This window comes from Schistocerca piceifrons, chromosome 2 (assembly GCF_021461385.2).
Source record: "Schistocerca piceifrons isolate TAMUIC-IGC-003096 chromosome 2, iqSchPice1.1, whole genome shotgun sequence".
Lineage (NCBI taxonomy): Eukaryota > Metazoa > Arthropoda > Insecta > Orthoptera > Acrididae > Schistocerca > Schistocerca piceifrons.
In genome coordinates, this window is record NC_060139.1 from 5,832,750 (window position 1) to 5,848,608 (window position 15,859).

Genomic DNA, 15,859 nt, shown 5'->3' on the forward strand with positions numbered 1-15,859 from the left:
ACTTGGGCACCCAATCACTGTCTGACGCGTATCTCTTGCACTCTATCTACGGTCAGATGCCTCTGCGCCTAGTATTGTCCCTTCGTTATGAACTTCGCTCCAATTCCTGCTTTTGCCAATTCTTTCATTTACAACACTATGTTTCCTATCCACAATCGTCAAACTAAACGAGGAATGTTTAAGTTTGTTTTGTTCGTCTGAAATGTTACTTCTAAAGTCAGTTGAAATTTGTACATGCTAAGTACCCGTATTTTGATTGTATGCGGAGCCGGCCGAAGTGGCCGTGCGGTTAAAGGCGCTGCAGTCTGGAACCGCAAGACCGCTACGGTCGCAGGTTCGAATTCTGCCTCGGGCATGGATGTTTGTGATGTCCTTAGGTTAGTTAGGTTTAACTACTTCTAAGTTCTAGGGGACTAATGACCTCAGCAGTTGAGTCCCATAGTGCTCAGAGCCATTTGAACCATTTTGATTGTATGCCTTTGAACGTTTCAGCTGGAGGAGAAAATGTAAAATCTGTAACGATTTGTGAAGTCACGTTAGTGTTTACTGTGTGTGAACCTGCTAAACAAAGTATGTTGTAATTCTGTGATATCGCAGAAAAAAATAACAGCCGTTCTTCTGCCGTCTTCACATTGCTTGCTGTCTGTCACTATTTTCTGATATTTTGTACGCACCAAGTATATTTGTCATATATGCTACATCAGTTGAACGATTACTGTTAATGTCTGATATATCACCGCGTGATTTACTTTAATTGTCACCTATCCGAATCCTTCTCAAGCAAATATTAGTCACTGCCTTTCTAGATTTTACTTCTGGCTTCACATAAGCTAGGTTGGTAACGAATTACTGGACGGTGAACGACCGAAAGCCAGTCGCGTTCTCTCGTTGCATATTTATTTAAATAAAATTAAGGTGTCCCTGTGATACTTCGCACCGATCAATTTTTTGTGAGACTTGTAGTAAGTTGATCTGTCACCCGCTGTCAAACGAGGCCGTCAAACAATTTGTGCACTGGTCTGATACGCGAACGTAAGAAAAGGGAGTCTTTGAGATAACAATTATGAAATGAATGCTATTTACCTCTTTAGTGCTGCACTATAAGGTGTACTAAACAATGTTGTGACCCCTATATTCATTTGGGCTATCTTTTGGGTTGCAACGAACAAAAATGAAATATAACGCTTCACATAATCGCATTTCAACACTATGTGTTTCGTGTTTTCTGAAGCGGACTTTAGGTATACGCGGGACCCTGGGAAACTGCCTGAAAACCACACCCATTCTGAGCGATGTGCGACGGCAGTTAATCCGGCGTGACGATTCGATCCGCGACTAGCTCTGCACACTAAATCGTAGCTGGCAAACTGCACATTAATGTATACGAGCAGGTAGCTATTGCTGTTTCATTGTATTCTCTAGTGAAAATTCTATATAGGAGCCGCATATTTTGTCGAATAGCACACATGATAAACCATAAGGTTTTGTTTCATCCTGGTTGCATTAAGTAGCAGTAGAAAGCATTTTTCGTTCAGCCATCTATGTAGCTTCAGTGTGTCTTTTAACTGAAGAAGGTATTTCTACTGTAGCGACTTTCGATCGCTGCAAGTACGACAAAGATAAGTAGTCATTAACTCAACATCTGCTCAAAACTGTACCGAAGAGGAAAGGATCGTGGATCTTTTGCGATTCCTGTCCTATTCCAAATTATGCGAAGGCACTTCCACAAGAAAAATTCGTAATAAGTTCTTCCGAATTGTTACTGAAATACATTGGTCAATTCCGATTTGAAAACGGTCGTCAGAGAGATATGCATAGCTATAAGTGGATCCTGTTGACGTCAGTCTGTTGTGGAGTTGTGGAACGTTTTGAGATATCCATCGAACTATGCATGACGTGAAAAATTTTATTTCTTTCATTATTGTTGGTAGGATGGTAAGGAACCGTTACTGGCTCTGAGCACTATGGGACTTAACATCTATGGTCATCAGTCCCCTAGAACTTAGAACTACTTAAACCTAACTAACCTAAGGACAGCACACAACACCCAGCCATCACGAAGCAGAGAAAATCCCTGACCCCGCACGGGAATCGAACCCGGGAACCCGAGCGTGGGAAGCGAGAACGCTACCGCACGACCACGAGATGCGGGCTGAACCGTTACTGTGTTCAACAGCAAGTATGAGGAATACTCTGTGCAGGTCGCACAACCAGTCTGATTTATAAGTTCGAATTTTTGCAGAAATCATTTCCTTGTATCACTCAGTTTAGTATGTCCTACATGCCAAGTAACACCATCGCTGCAGCAGATTTTCTGATACCTTGCCAGCTGGGCACTCACTATGTACAGCCGATAGAGATAATTCGGAATGAATCACGTGTTGACTGTTGGCCGCCGCCAAAGAGCGTCGGCCAAACCTCCATGCTGTCTCTGGCGCCAGCATCCTGCTGCATAGGACGTGTCTCCTTTCTAAATCCTTTGTGGAGTTCGGTTCGAAAGGATAACATCACATCTCTAAAGAGCTGACCTACCAGTCAAGCCAAGACTGGCTGGTCACCTCGTAAACCACCTTGGGTGCTCCCAACTGTACCCCGTACAAGGAATAAATGTCATTTTTGCGGGAGAAGGATATCCGTCGGAAAGCTAATATTTTTCTCTTAACTTCGCTCGCCAACCGGTTTCGTGCCACATACAGGGTGTCTCAGGAGCAATAGCTAGTATTCAGGAGTATGACAAGAACGATCATTCGATGGAAAAAATCTGCGTATTCATCTTCCTTGCTGTGAACACTTTTACTCAATAATTGCTCATAACTCTTAAGGTATGCATATTAGAGCCCACGTTTAATAGTGTTCTTTTCTTCGAATGATCGTTCCTCTCATATCCATGAATATTGACCAATCCTTTCGGATACCCTGTATATGACCAGAAATTGATAGCAGTGTTTCATACACACTGAAAGGAAAGCAACTGGTACACCTGCCTAATATCGTGTAAGACCCCCGCGAGCTCGCACATGTGCCGCAACACGACGTGGCATGGACTCGACTGATGTCTGAAGTAGTGCTGGAGGGAACTGACTCCATGAATCCTGCAGAGCTGTCCATAAATCCGTAAGAGAACGAGGGGGTGGAGATCTCTTCTAAACAGCACGTCGCAAGGGAACCTAGATATGCTCAAAATGTTCATGTCTGTGGAGTTTGGTGGCCAGCGGAAGTGTTTAAACTCAGAAGAGTGTTGCTGGGGCCACTCTGTAACAATTCTGGACGTGTGGGGTTTCGCATTGTCCTGCTGCAATTGCCCGGGTCGGTCGGAATGCACAATGGACAGGAATGGATGCAGGTGATCAGACAGGATGCTTACGTACGCGTCACCTGTCAGAGTCGGATCTAGACGTATCAGGGGTCCCATATCAGTCCCACTGCACACGCCCCACACCATTACAGAGCCCCCACCATCTTGAACAGTCCCTTGCTGACATGCAGGGTCCATGGATTCATGAGGCTGCTTCTATACCAGTACACGTCCATCCGCTCTATTCAATTTGAAACGAGAGTCGTGCGACACCAGGCAACATGTTTCCAGTCCAATGACGGCGTTAACGGGCGCAAGCGAGGCGTAAATCTTTGTGTCGTGCAGTCATCAAGGGTACAGGAGTGGGCCTTCGGCTCGGAAAGCGCATACCGATGATGTTTCGTTGAATGGTTTGCAGACTGACACTTGTTGATGGCCCAGCATTGAAATATGCAGCAAGTTGTGGAAGGGTTGCACTTCTGTCACGTTGAACGATTCTCTCCAATCGTCGTTGATTCGGTTATTGCAGGGTCGTTTACCGGCCGCAGTGATGTCGGAGATTTGACGTTTTACAGGATTTCTTATATTCACCTTACACTTGTGAAATGGTCGTACGGGAAAATCCTAGCCTCATCGCTAACTCAATGATGCTGTGGCCCACCGCTCGTGCGCCGACTGCAACACCACGTTGAAACTCACTTAAATCTTGATAACCTGCCACTGTAGCGGCAGTAACCGATCTAACAGGTACGCCAGACACTTCTTGTCTTATACAGGAGTTGCCGACGTCAGCGCCATATTCTGCCTGTCTACATACAGGGTGCTTCAAAAATGACCGGTATATTTGAAACGGCAATAAAAACTAAACGAGCAGCGATAGAAATACACCGTTTGCTGCAATATGCTTGGGACAACAGTACATTTTCAGGCAGACAAACTTTCGAAATTACAGTAGTTACAATTTTCAACAACAGATGGCGCTGCGGTCTGGGAAACTCTATAGTACGATATTTTCCACATATCCACCATGCGTAGCAATAATATGGCGTAGTCTCTGAATGAAATTACCCGAAACCTTTGACAACGTGTCTGGCGGAATGGCTTCACATGCAGATGAGATGTACTGCTTCAGCTGTTCAATTGTTTCTGGATTCTGGTGGTACACCTGGTCTTTCAAGTGTCCCCACAGAAAGAAGTCACAGGGGTTCATGTCTGGCGAATAGGGAGGCCAATCCACGCCGCCTCCTGTATGTTTCGGATAGCCCAAAGCAATCACACGATCATCGAAATATTCATTCAGGAAATTAAAGGCGTCGGCCGTGCGATGTGGCCGGGCACCATCTTGCATAAACCACGAGGTGTTCGCAGTGTCGTCTAAGGCAGTTTGTACCGCCACAAATTCACGAAGAATGTCTAGATAGCGTGACGCAGTAATCGTTTCGGATCTGAAAAATGGGTCAATGATTCCTTTGGAAGAAATGGCGGCCCAGACCAGTACTTTTCGAGGATGCAGGGACGATGGGACTGCAACATGGGGCTTTTCGGTTCCCCATATGCGCCAGTTCTGTTTATTGACGAAGCCGTTCAGGTAAAAATAAGCTTCGTCAGTAAACCAAATGCTGCCCACATGCATATCGCGGTCATCAATCCTGTGCACTATATCGTTAGCGAATGTCTCTCGTGCAGCAATGGTAGCGGCGCTGGGGGGTTGCCGCGTCTGAATTTTGTATGGATAGAGGTGTAAACTCTGGCGCATGAGACGATAAGTGGACGTTGGCGTCATTTGGACCGCAGCTGCAACACGGCGAACGGAAACCCGAGGCCGCTGTTGGATCACCTGCTGCACTAGCTGCGCGTTGCCCTCTGTGGTTGCCGTACGCGGTCGCCCTACCTTTCCAGCACGTTCATCCGTCACGTTCCCAGTCCGTTGAAATTTTTCAAACAGATCCTTTATTGTATCGCTTTTCGGTCCTTTGGTTACATTACACCTCCGTTGAAAACTTCGTCTTGTTGCAACAACACTGTGTTCTAGGCGGTGGAATTCCAACACCAGAAAAATCCTCTGTTCTAAGGAATAAACCATGTTGTCTACAGCACACCTGCACGTTGTGAACAGCACACGCTTACAGCAGAAAGACGACGTACAGAATGGCGCACCCACAGACTGCGTTGTCTTCTATATCTTTCACATCACTTGCAGCGCCATCTGTTGTTGAAAATTGTAACTACTGTAATTTCGAAAGTTTGTCCGCCTGAAAATGTACTGTTGTCCCAAGCATATTGCAACAAACGGTGTATTTCTATCGCTGCTCGTTTAGTTTTTATTGCCGTTTCAAATATACCGGTCATTTTTGAAACACCGTGTATATCTGTATTTGAACATCCATGCCTCCATCAGTTTCTTAGGCGCTTTAGTGTATGTGAAACGAAGTAATTCTGCCACATTACACAGATTTGATAGTGAAAATACAAACTTCAGTAAGGGTTGGCAATTAGAATTAACAGAAAAATTTTGGCTGTACGGTAGATATTGTTTCCCTACAATAAGAATGTACTGCTATTGACCCAGTCGAAGCAACCATCATATTGGAAAGCATCAAAAATAAACTTAGTTTTGATCAATAAAAGCCATCGTCTTATGATTTAATGCCCCCGTTGTGAATGCCCACATCCTGACCATTCTGACCACGCTCCATGTGCACCTGCTGAAAAGGCTGACTTACTTCATCCGTGTTCCGAGAACACGCCTGATTCGGCTGTTACCACTGTTACCCGATTCCCGGTAAGAGTGAAAAACGAGAGGTACAAGAAAATTTCACCGTCGAGTGGCCGGGCCCTGCAAGAAGTGGCGGCGCCTCCGGAATGAGCTGCCCAATGCTTCCTCGCCCGCGTTTCTTGGCGAGTCGGCGCCGTTCCGTTTCCCAGGAGCGGGGCTGGGCTGGGCTAGCGGTGAAACCCGAGCGGCCGGGGTGTCGGGTGGCGTCCGATGAGACGAACGCAGCGGAATGGGGTCGTCCGGGGCTCGGCGGCCGCCGCACCGCACCGCACCGCACCGCACCGCGCGGCCAGTGTCCGGCGTCACCCGACACCTGCCGAGGGCGCACCGACCGCAGGAAGCGCCGCGTTCTCACACGCCGGCCTGGACACACCAGGCAGACGACGGCGCTGGGGAGAGAATGCGACACCCTCGACGTCTGTGTTCAGTGGCACCGGTGTATAATACGTGTACGCATAGTGAGGGGTTGCAGTGTTAGTTGTAACAAACCTTGCCTCCTCGCATGTTAACCGAAATGTTCGATTCCGTATAAACTTTGGCCAGACTTGGGTTTATTTTCATACTTAAATAATACATTTCTCATCTGTACATATTTCGGAACATAATGATTGCCAAAATATTTTTATCATTCACGTCAATCAGTTTCGTAATATCGATGTTGTACTATCAAAATTAGTAATAACAATTGTCAACTTAAATGATAAAAAAATAACAGTAAATGTAATATTTTTCATATAAACAACGTTTCTGTCTTAGATCATTATTTTTTTTTAACAATCACAAATGAAAGCGATTTTATAAAATAAAATATTTTAAAATATTGTCAAAATTTGGAACCGTTTTTGTTAATTCATAAGGATATACTTCGCACTGATTAAACAATTAAAAGCAAGAAGTCTTTATAGGAATCTGAAGCTGACTGTATATTGCACAGTAGTGAGACAAGTGGTGATGTGTAGTTTGGAGAATGACGCAAAATGACGAGGAGTTGTTGTTGCAGAGATGGCAAAGGAAGATACTTAGGGAAATCTTCGGGCCAGTGAATGGTAGGGGGTTTGGGGCAATCAGAAATAATGAGATCAGAGAGTTGGTATAACAAACCAGATATCGTGACAAAAATCAGAAGTAATAGACTACACTGGTTGGGACGTGTAGAAAAATTGGTGGAGAGCAGCACAAACAAGGTAGTTTTCAAGGGAAAACCAGGTGGGCGCCGTATAAGGAGCAGACCAAGGACCAGATGACTACACAACTTGGAGGAGAACTTAAGACGAATGGGAGTTTAAAGATGGAGAGTCAAGGCAGCCAGCGGAGAACAGTGGGTGGAGATTGTCCGGAAGGCCAAGCCCCTACACGGGCTGTAGCATCAAGGAGTAAGTAGGTAAGGCTATAGTTCATCACTTAAATAATTATTTTCAGCCGGCCGCTGTGGCTGAACGGTTTTAGGCGCTTCAGTCCGGAACCACGTGGCTGCTACGGTCGCAGTTTCGAATCCTGCCTCGGGCACGGATGTGTGTGATGTCGTTAGGTTAGTTACGTTTACTTAGTTCTAAGTCTAGCGGACTGATGACCTCAGATGTTAAGTAGCACAGTGCTTAGAACCATTTCAATCAAACTTTTTCAGAAAACGAGATATAAATTAAATCTGAGAAACAGTTTCAATTACGACAGTCATTTTAATACTAATTTGGAGTATATCCTGTTCTGGACGGTACTGAAACTGGGTTCGAAAGATCTATAAAGATTTTTGGCGCCAAGCGCGTCAAAATGGCTTTAGTACCTTTTCAATTTGGAACATATTGCTCTCTGATCGATTATATTCTTTGTTTGGCTCAAGAAAGTTGCACAACGTATATTTCAAAAGTGTCAAATATGTGATGGTAAATTGTGTTTCGAGAACATACTTTGTAGAAATAAAAGAAGAAAATGACTAAATACAACATAATGCTCCAGTGACTTGTCATGTAAACTGCCCTGTACAGGAACAAAGGAACCAGCCATAACACTGAGACCGGCTTTGCAAGATAAGTACTATTTTTCTGCAAATACAATGCATCTGCTCTTTTATATATTTTAACAAGACAGTTATTACAACGTGATAATTGTGCTTCATAATACATGGACTGTAAGTAAGGGGGTACATTATACAGAGATTCACTTGTCACGGTTATCAGAGATGATATGACGCTCAGGAGGCATGTCTGTACACTAGTGCGACTCTGCAAGCATTAACTGTGATGAGTTTAGAGCTGAGCGGTGTTCACACCACACAGTTCATGCCCCATCGACGGTTGTGTAGCACCGCTGAAGAGTTTCAGTCATTTGAACGTGAGCCTGCTGGAAGCTGGATGGAAGTATTTATGGACTGCTGCACTTGTTGGGCACAATATATCGGTGGTATGTTGCTGTTTTCAACAGTGGCCTGTGGAACATTCCCACACCTGCAGACCAGGTTCTGGAGGTTCACGCAGTTATACACGCACCTCGAGATCTACACGCAGTGCGACAGGCGGTGGGTGACCGAACAACATCCGAGGACGAAGTCTGGGCAGCACGCTGCAGCTGCTGTGCCATCATTGACCACTGGGAATCGTCTGACGCTAACATGGTTCTGATCACGTGTGCCTCTGGCCAGGGTATCACTGACACCACGACACCACCGAGCGTGGCTGCTCTGGTGTCGTGAAGCAGTTAACTGGATAGTGCAATGGCGTTCTGTTCTCTTCAGTGGTGGCAGCAGGTTTCGTCTGTATGCAAATTATGCGTGTACACGCCTGTGGCGGGTCCTGGCGAGGTGCCCGCACCGCAGTGCAAACTTCATGGTGTGGGGCGCCATCACTTACAGCTAGAGGTCACATCCGGTGTTCCTGCAGGGTAAAATAATCAGTGACCGCTACGCTACACAGTCTGTTATCCCCGTGCTTCTGCCATTTCTTCGACAGAAATGTGATGTGCTTATTCACCAGGACAGCGAAAATACACGTCGACTGAAAACGCATGGGACGGATGAAGCGGGAACTTAATCGATCTCCGGGGCCTGCAAGAACCACTGCCGAATTACAACAAAAGGCACAAGATGCTCGGGGCAGTCTATCACATGATGCTATTCGCCACCTTTATGATCGTTTCAACGCGAGAATACACGGCTGTGTTGCCACCAGAAAGGTGAACCCTATGTATTGATGCGACTATATTAGGTGCATTGTGCTGCCACCTACGGCCAGGTTCTCCATATCAGCGGCCTCAGTAGTCACCGTGAGAGAGCAGAATGGGTTGCTTCGCCGAACTCACGGACTTCAAACGTGATCAAGTTATTCGGTGTCACTTGAGTCATACGTCTGTACCCGATATTTCCACACTCCTACACATCCCTAGGTCCTCTGTTTCCGATGTGACAGCGAAGTGGAAACGTGAAGGGACAAGTACAGCGCAAAAGCGTCCAGGCCGACCTCGTCTGTTGACCGACAGGGACCGCCGACAGTTGAAGAGGATCGTAATGTGTAACAGGCAGACATCTATCCAGACCATCACACAGGAATTCCAAACTGCATGCATCAAGATCGACTGCAAGTATTATGACAGCTGGCGGGAAGTGAGAAAACTTGGATTTCATGGTCGAGCGGCTGCTCATGAGTCACACATCACGCTGGTAAATGTCAAAGGACGCCTCGCTTCGTGTAAGAACCGTAAACAATGGACAATTCAAGAGTGGAAACACGTTCTGTGCAGTGACCAATGACGGTGCACAATGTGGCTATCCTATGGCAGGGAGTCGGTACGGCGAATGCCCGGTGAACGTCATCTGCCAGCGTGTGTAGTGCCAACAGTGAAATTCGGAGGCGGTGGTGTTACGGTGTGGTCGAGTTTTTCATTGAGGAGGCTTGCACTCCTTGTTGTTTTGCGTGGCACTATCACAGCACGGGCCTACATTGATGTTTTAAGCACCTTCTTGCTTCCCACTGTTGAAGAGCGATTCGGGGATGCCGATTGCATCTTTCAATACAATCGAGCACCTGTTCATAATGCACGGCCTGTAATGGACTGGCCTGCTCAGAGTCCTGACCTGAATCCTATAGAACACCTTTGGGATGTTTTGGAACGCCGACTTCGTGCCAGGCCACAACGACCGACATCGCTACCTCTCCTCAGTGTAGCACTCCGTCAAGAATGGGCTGCCATTCCCCAAGAAACCTTCCAGCACTTGATTGAACGTCACCATATTGAATCTCAGCATTAGCGATGGAGGGCGCCACGAACTTGTAAGTCATTTTCAGCCAGGTGTTCGAATACTTTTGATCACATAGTGTATGCAGTGCTGGGCAATCAAAGTGAAACAGACGGAAGAATGGGAAATAATTTAATGCTACGTATTGGTGTATACAGCATAATAGGAAGAATAGACGATTTAATGTGTAGTTGATTCGGGGCTACACAAGGTGGGAAACTTAGAACACAGGGCTGCCATACCTGGCTCTAATCTTAGTAGGTGTCGAGTCTAACTGAGCTTGGATGGGAGATGCTTCACATCTACAACAGAGTTCATCTGCAATAGTGACTGAAGAAGGATGGCCTGTCAGTCTTTCGGAACCTTATGACTGAGGTCTTCATGCGCTGACTTCAGCAACAGTCGAACACTGTATCGAGGTAGATCAGGACACCACGGACAGAGCAGTCGCTCTTGCGTTGCTCTGTTGAAAATATCACAGAGGCATCAAAGACAGGGCACAACCATTGCCCGTAACATGTCCAAACCTTACACCTGCTGTCCAGATTACTGGATACGCGAGTCGGAGGTAATCATATGTTTACTCAGTGGCACCACTCTCTGTCATGCTAGATGTTGGGCTAACGTCTTACTCAGTGACTATTTCTCCCGGTCTACGCACGTTCGAATTTTGCACTTGGCATGAAACAAAATGGTATTAGCTTATGCAGAAGACACAGCACTTGGGTTCAGAGAGGTGGCGAACCCAGTCTGCAAGAGGATAATAATTGGTACTAATATTTCCAGCTGACGTCTACAGATTACACACATCCTGCCATTTCATCTCTCAGACACAGCAGTCAGGTGACGATACATTATTACAACTTCAGTTTTTTATTGAAATATCGACCCTATATTTAAAAAAACTGCATATAGAAGGACCGGGATTTAATCTCCCGACGACATCGAGGTCAGTAGAGACGGAGCACATGCTCGGAATATTTCAGAGGTAGGGAAGGAATTCAGCCTTTTCAAAGGATCCGTCTCAGAATTTGCAGGGAGCGATTTTATTGAAATCACAGAAAACCTAAATCTGAATGGTGGATTTGAACCGTCGTCCTCCCGAAAAAGAGTACAGTGTAAAAAATAAATAAATAAATACAATAAAAATAAAAAAACTGGAGTCAGTATGTGTGCTTACATATGTCCTACAACTTAAAGTAAATTTAGCCAACACGTATACGAGTCGTGAGCTGTGTGCAGATCAAGGGGCCAAAACGAATTTTCGCCATGTAATTACGGTTGCGGATCCGCTGCTAGAGGACATAACTATTGAAATAGCTTTGTTCCTTTTCCAGCTAACTACTAGACAAAAACAAGCACGTGCCTTTCGAAATTTGACTAAGATAGACGTCCATATACCCGATCCCATGTATGTCGGTAGGACGAATTCCCACACAGCTGGTATTCCTCACCAACTGACACAGCCTTTTTTAAGTCAGTCGCGAAAAGTGAGCGGAGTACGAAGTCCTCGAGCCCAACCTTCGCTCCCGGTATCGGGGCGTTCTCGCCTGACGGGCAGGTTCGACAGCGCTCCCAGTCGGCGGCGAAGAGCGAGCCGGAAGGTGAGGTGGGAGGGCCCGCAACAAGAGCAGGCAGAGCCAGCCGCCTGGCCGATCATAATTTCCGCGCCTTAATTCCCGGGGCTGTGTGTCGTTGCGGGCGCCGCATCGCAGCTGACCATCTGCCAGGGCGGGCGCACCTCATAAATCTCTGACAGCGCAGCCGCGGCGGGAGGTCTACCCAGCAGGCGCCGCAGCGGCCGACGTCCGGCGACTGCTGCTCGCTGCTGAGAGGAAAGCGCTCGACACGAATGCAGCGGCGACTCACACGTGCATTGTGGTGTGCTCCGGACTGGAGTAGTACGCATCGCTCTAGAGACACGCTCGTGAGCATTAATTTCTTGTAATATGGATCCAACACTTATATTAAATTTTAGAATGATGACATGTACGTTTCTAGCTGCTTTTATTTAACTTTTGAAATTTCAGAATTTTCTATCATTTTCAAGCATATGATCTGATGGTGTACTATGTCCAAGAAATACGTTAAAATAATGTTTCGTAATTGACGTCATATCTGAGGAACCGCGATCTCGTTATAATAAATAAACAAACACTGTCCGACAAACCACTGTTGACAAATTGCGCTTTGCGGCCGCAAAATGAAGGTGACTGTAGGGCAGACTGAAACAGGCAGACGGTAGTAAAAAGTTTCCATCTAGGCTGTCTTTGTTCATTTATTATAAAAATAACTTTGTTGTGGGACTGTGTTACACTTGATGGTAACATAGGTGTTGATCATTATGACGTGTTCTTGACATACAGGCTGAAGTTAGGTCAATTTGGAGCAGAGATAACAACGTCGTCGTCAACAACAAAATTCCATAGTCGTTATTAAACACCAGCGACTACATTGGTATTAAGAGTGACAGTCCTACAACGACGTCATTTTAACATATTTCTGTGACATAATGTAACAGCAAATCTTATATTAAAAAATGGCACAAGTGCCAAAATTGCAATAGTAAAATAAAACAGCTAAAAGTGAATATGACGTAATTTAAAAGTCTTTCATGAATGCAGTAATATGAACATTTTAATTATGACTTGATTTTCGAGGGCCTCAGATATATTAAACCGGCTTATATTTTTAGCGTATTGATATTTCCGTAGTAAAACTCGTCAAATAATTCAATGCGTGTACATGAATCAGTAACTACTGTACGAATATTTCGTTAATACTCGTGGTGTGTCTGCAACGTTTTTGCGTCACGACAAACATTTAGTTCCAGTCAGTTCAAACATCGCCAATGGTAAGTTTTTCTCAGTTCTTTCCTTTCGAACGCTACACTAACCCCTTGCCTATGTGTCGGTCCTCATTCTGTATCTGAATCACGCTACGTTCCATATACGCTGCAGCAATTCCGTCAGACTGCAACTTTCTGTTCGCCCCTTATATAACAATGTTCCCGTCAAAAAGGGAGTCTTGAACGTTACATCTAGTCCACGTAATCGTTTTTGCTTTAACAGCGGGTGACAAGGCACAGAGTTTGCCTACGGAGACTCCCCCCTTTGGTTGTACGTGTAGTCGAAAGAAGCGAAAAAACAAGAACAATTAATGTGAAATGAGTCTGGTTTACAATTTCTTCTAAATCAGACGTGGAATACGGCTAGAAATCTTAAAGAAAGCAGAGCAAAACTCTGGTTTTAAATCACATAGGAAGCAGATGTGTTTTTTTGCGATGTTTGTTAATACACGTAATATATGCTAAACACAGAATTAATATAAACCCATAAATAAATGGGTGAGTCCTAATTTCTCTTGTTGTAGTGCAGGGTTTAGAGTGGGGTTCAGACTGCAGGTTGTACGAGCGTGGTATTTTATTTTCCACCGTTTATTGTAACGTGGAAATGTATAACAACTTAAGCAGAAATACCTTCCGAGATGAAATTTTAAAGAAACAATATTCTGCTCGGGTTTTCCCAGGAATCCTTCTTACTAAAAACAGACACAGAAAAGTAATAATATTAATATTAATAATAATAATAACTGATTCTAAACACATCCAAACATTCTAAAAAATAGCCTCGAAAGAGTCAGCCATGACAAAACTCTTCCGTCTGGTGCGCAAGACGTACGAGACAGGCGAAATACCCTCAAACTTTAAGAAGAATGAAGTAACTCCAATTCTAAGCCAACCAGTTGCTGACAGGTGTGAAAATTAGTGAACTATCAGTTTAAAAAGTCATTGTTGCAAACTACTAACACAATTCTCTGCAGAAATGTGGAAAAACTGGTAGCAGCCGATCTTGGTGAAGATCAGTTTGGATTCCGGAGAAATATAGAAACATGCGAGGCAATACTGACCCTACGGCTTATCTTAGAAGACAAGTTATGGAAAGGCAAAACTGCATTTACAGCATTTGCAGACTTAGAGGAAGCTTCAGAGAATGTGACTGGACTACTCTCTTTGACATTCTGAAGGTAACAGAGGAGATAAAATAGAGAGAGCGAAGGGCTATTTACAATTTGTACAGAAACCAGATGGCAGTTATAAGAGTCGAGGGGCACGAAAGGCAGGTAATGATTGAAAAGGGAATGAGACAGAGTTCTAGCCTCTCCCCGATTTTATTCAATAAGTACATTGAACAAGAAGTAAAGGAAACCAATGGAAAATTTGGAGTATGAATTAAAGTTCAGGGAGAAGAATTAAAAACTTTGAGGTTTGCCGATGACATTGTAATTCTGCCACAGACAGCAACGGACTAGGAAGAGCAGTTGAACGGAATGGACAGTGTCTTGAAAGGAGGATACAAGATGAACATCAACAAAAGCAAAACAAGGATTATGGAATGTAGTCAGATTAAATCAGGTGTGGCGAAAGTAAAGAGGATATAAAATGTAGACTGGCAATGGCAAGGGAATCATTTCTGAAGAAGAAGAATTTGCTAACATCGAGTATAGATTTAAGTGTCAGGAAGTCCCTTCTGTATTTGTATGGAGTGTAGCGATATAAGGAAGTGGAAGATTGACGATTAAAAGTTTAGATAAAAAGAGAATAGAAGCTTTCGAACTGTGGTGGTAGAGGAGAATGCTGAAGATTAGATGGGCCGATGACGTAACTAATGAGGAAGTACTGAACAGAATTGGGGAGACAAGAAATTTGTGGCACATCTAGATTAAAAGAAGGGTCGGTTGGTAGGACACATTCTGACACATCAAGGGATCAGCAATTTAGTATTGGAGAGAAATGTGTGAGGTAAAAATCGTTGAGGGAGACCAAGAGTTGAATATAGTAAGTAGATTCAGAAAGATGTAGGCTGCACCAGTTATTCGGAGGTGAAGTGGCTGGCACAGGATAGAGTCGCATGGAGAGCTGGAGCGAATCATTCTTCGGACTGAAGACCACTACAACAACAACAGCTAAACATATTTCTGCACGGGACTTGTTAAGTGCTGCTGCATTGCTGCGGGCGACACGATATCAAAAGGTACGCCATGAGTTTTGGTACCCCAGTGTTAATCTTCCCTTGTTTCCCATAAAGTTCTTATTACAACTGACAAAGTGATTCCTTAGAAAAGAACAAAAGACAATTCCCTTCACTTTTTCATCAATTTCGAGCTTGAGGTCTGGCAATAGGGACCTGTTTGCCGACGTGTTGTTAAACGTCTATCTTCTCGTTTTTTTTTTCCTGCCAGTTGTTTCATTTAGACTTAAAACATAGGGAGAGAGAAAGGGAGAGTTAACTATTGTTGAAGAGAGAATTCCACCCTCTTACGTAAATTGGAGGAAAAGCTCCACTTTTCCAGACACTGAACCACAGCAATGAGCAGCGCCGGCTGGCTCAGCGAGCAGCGTCATCACGAGCTGAGTACCATCGTTAGCGTAGAGATTTCACTTCGGCTCTCGTTTGCTTTACGACCGGGAAAGCTAGAGATTTTCTCGAGGAAACAATTTCAATAAATAATAAAAAGAACCAGCGTATTTCTTTCTTAGGATGCGCAGCCCATGCTTCGCAAA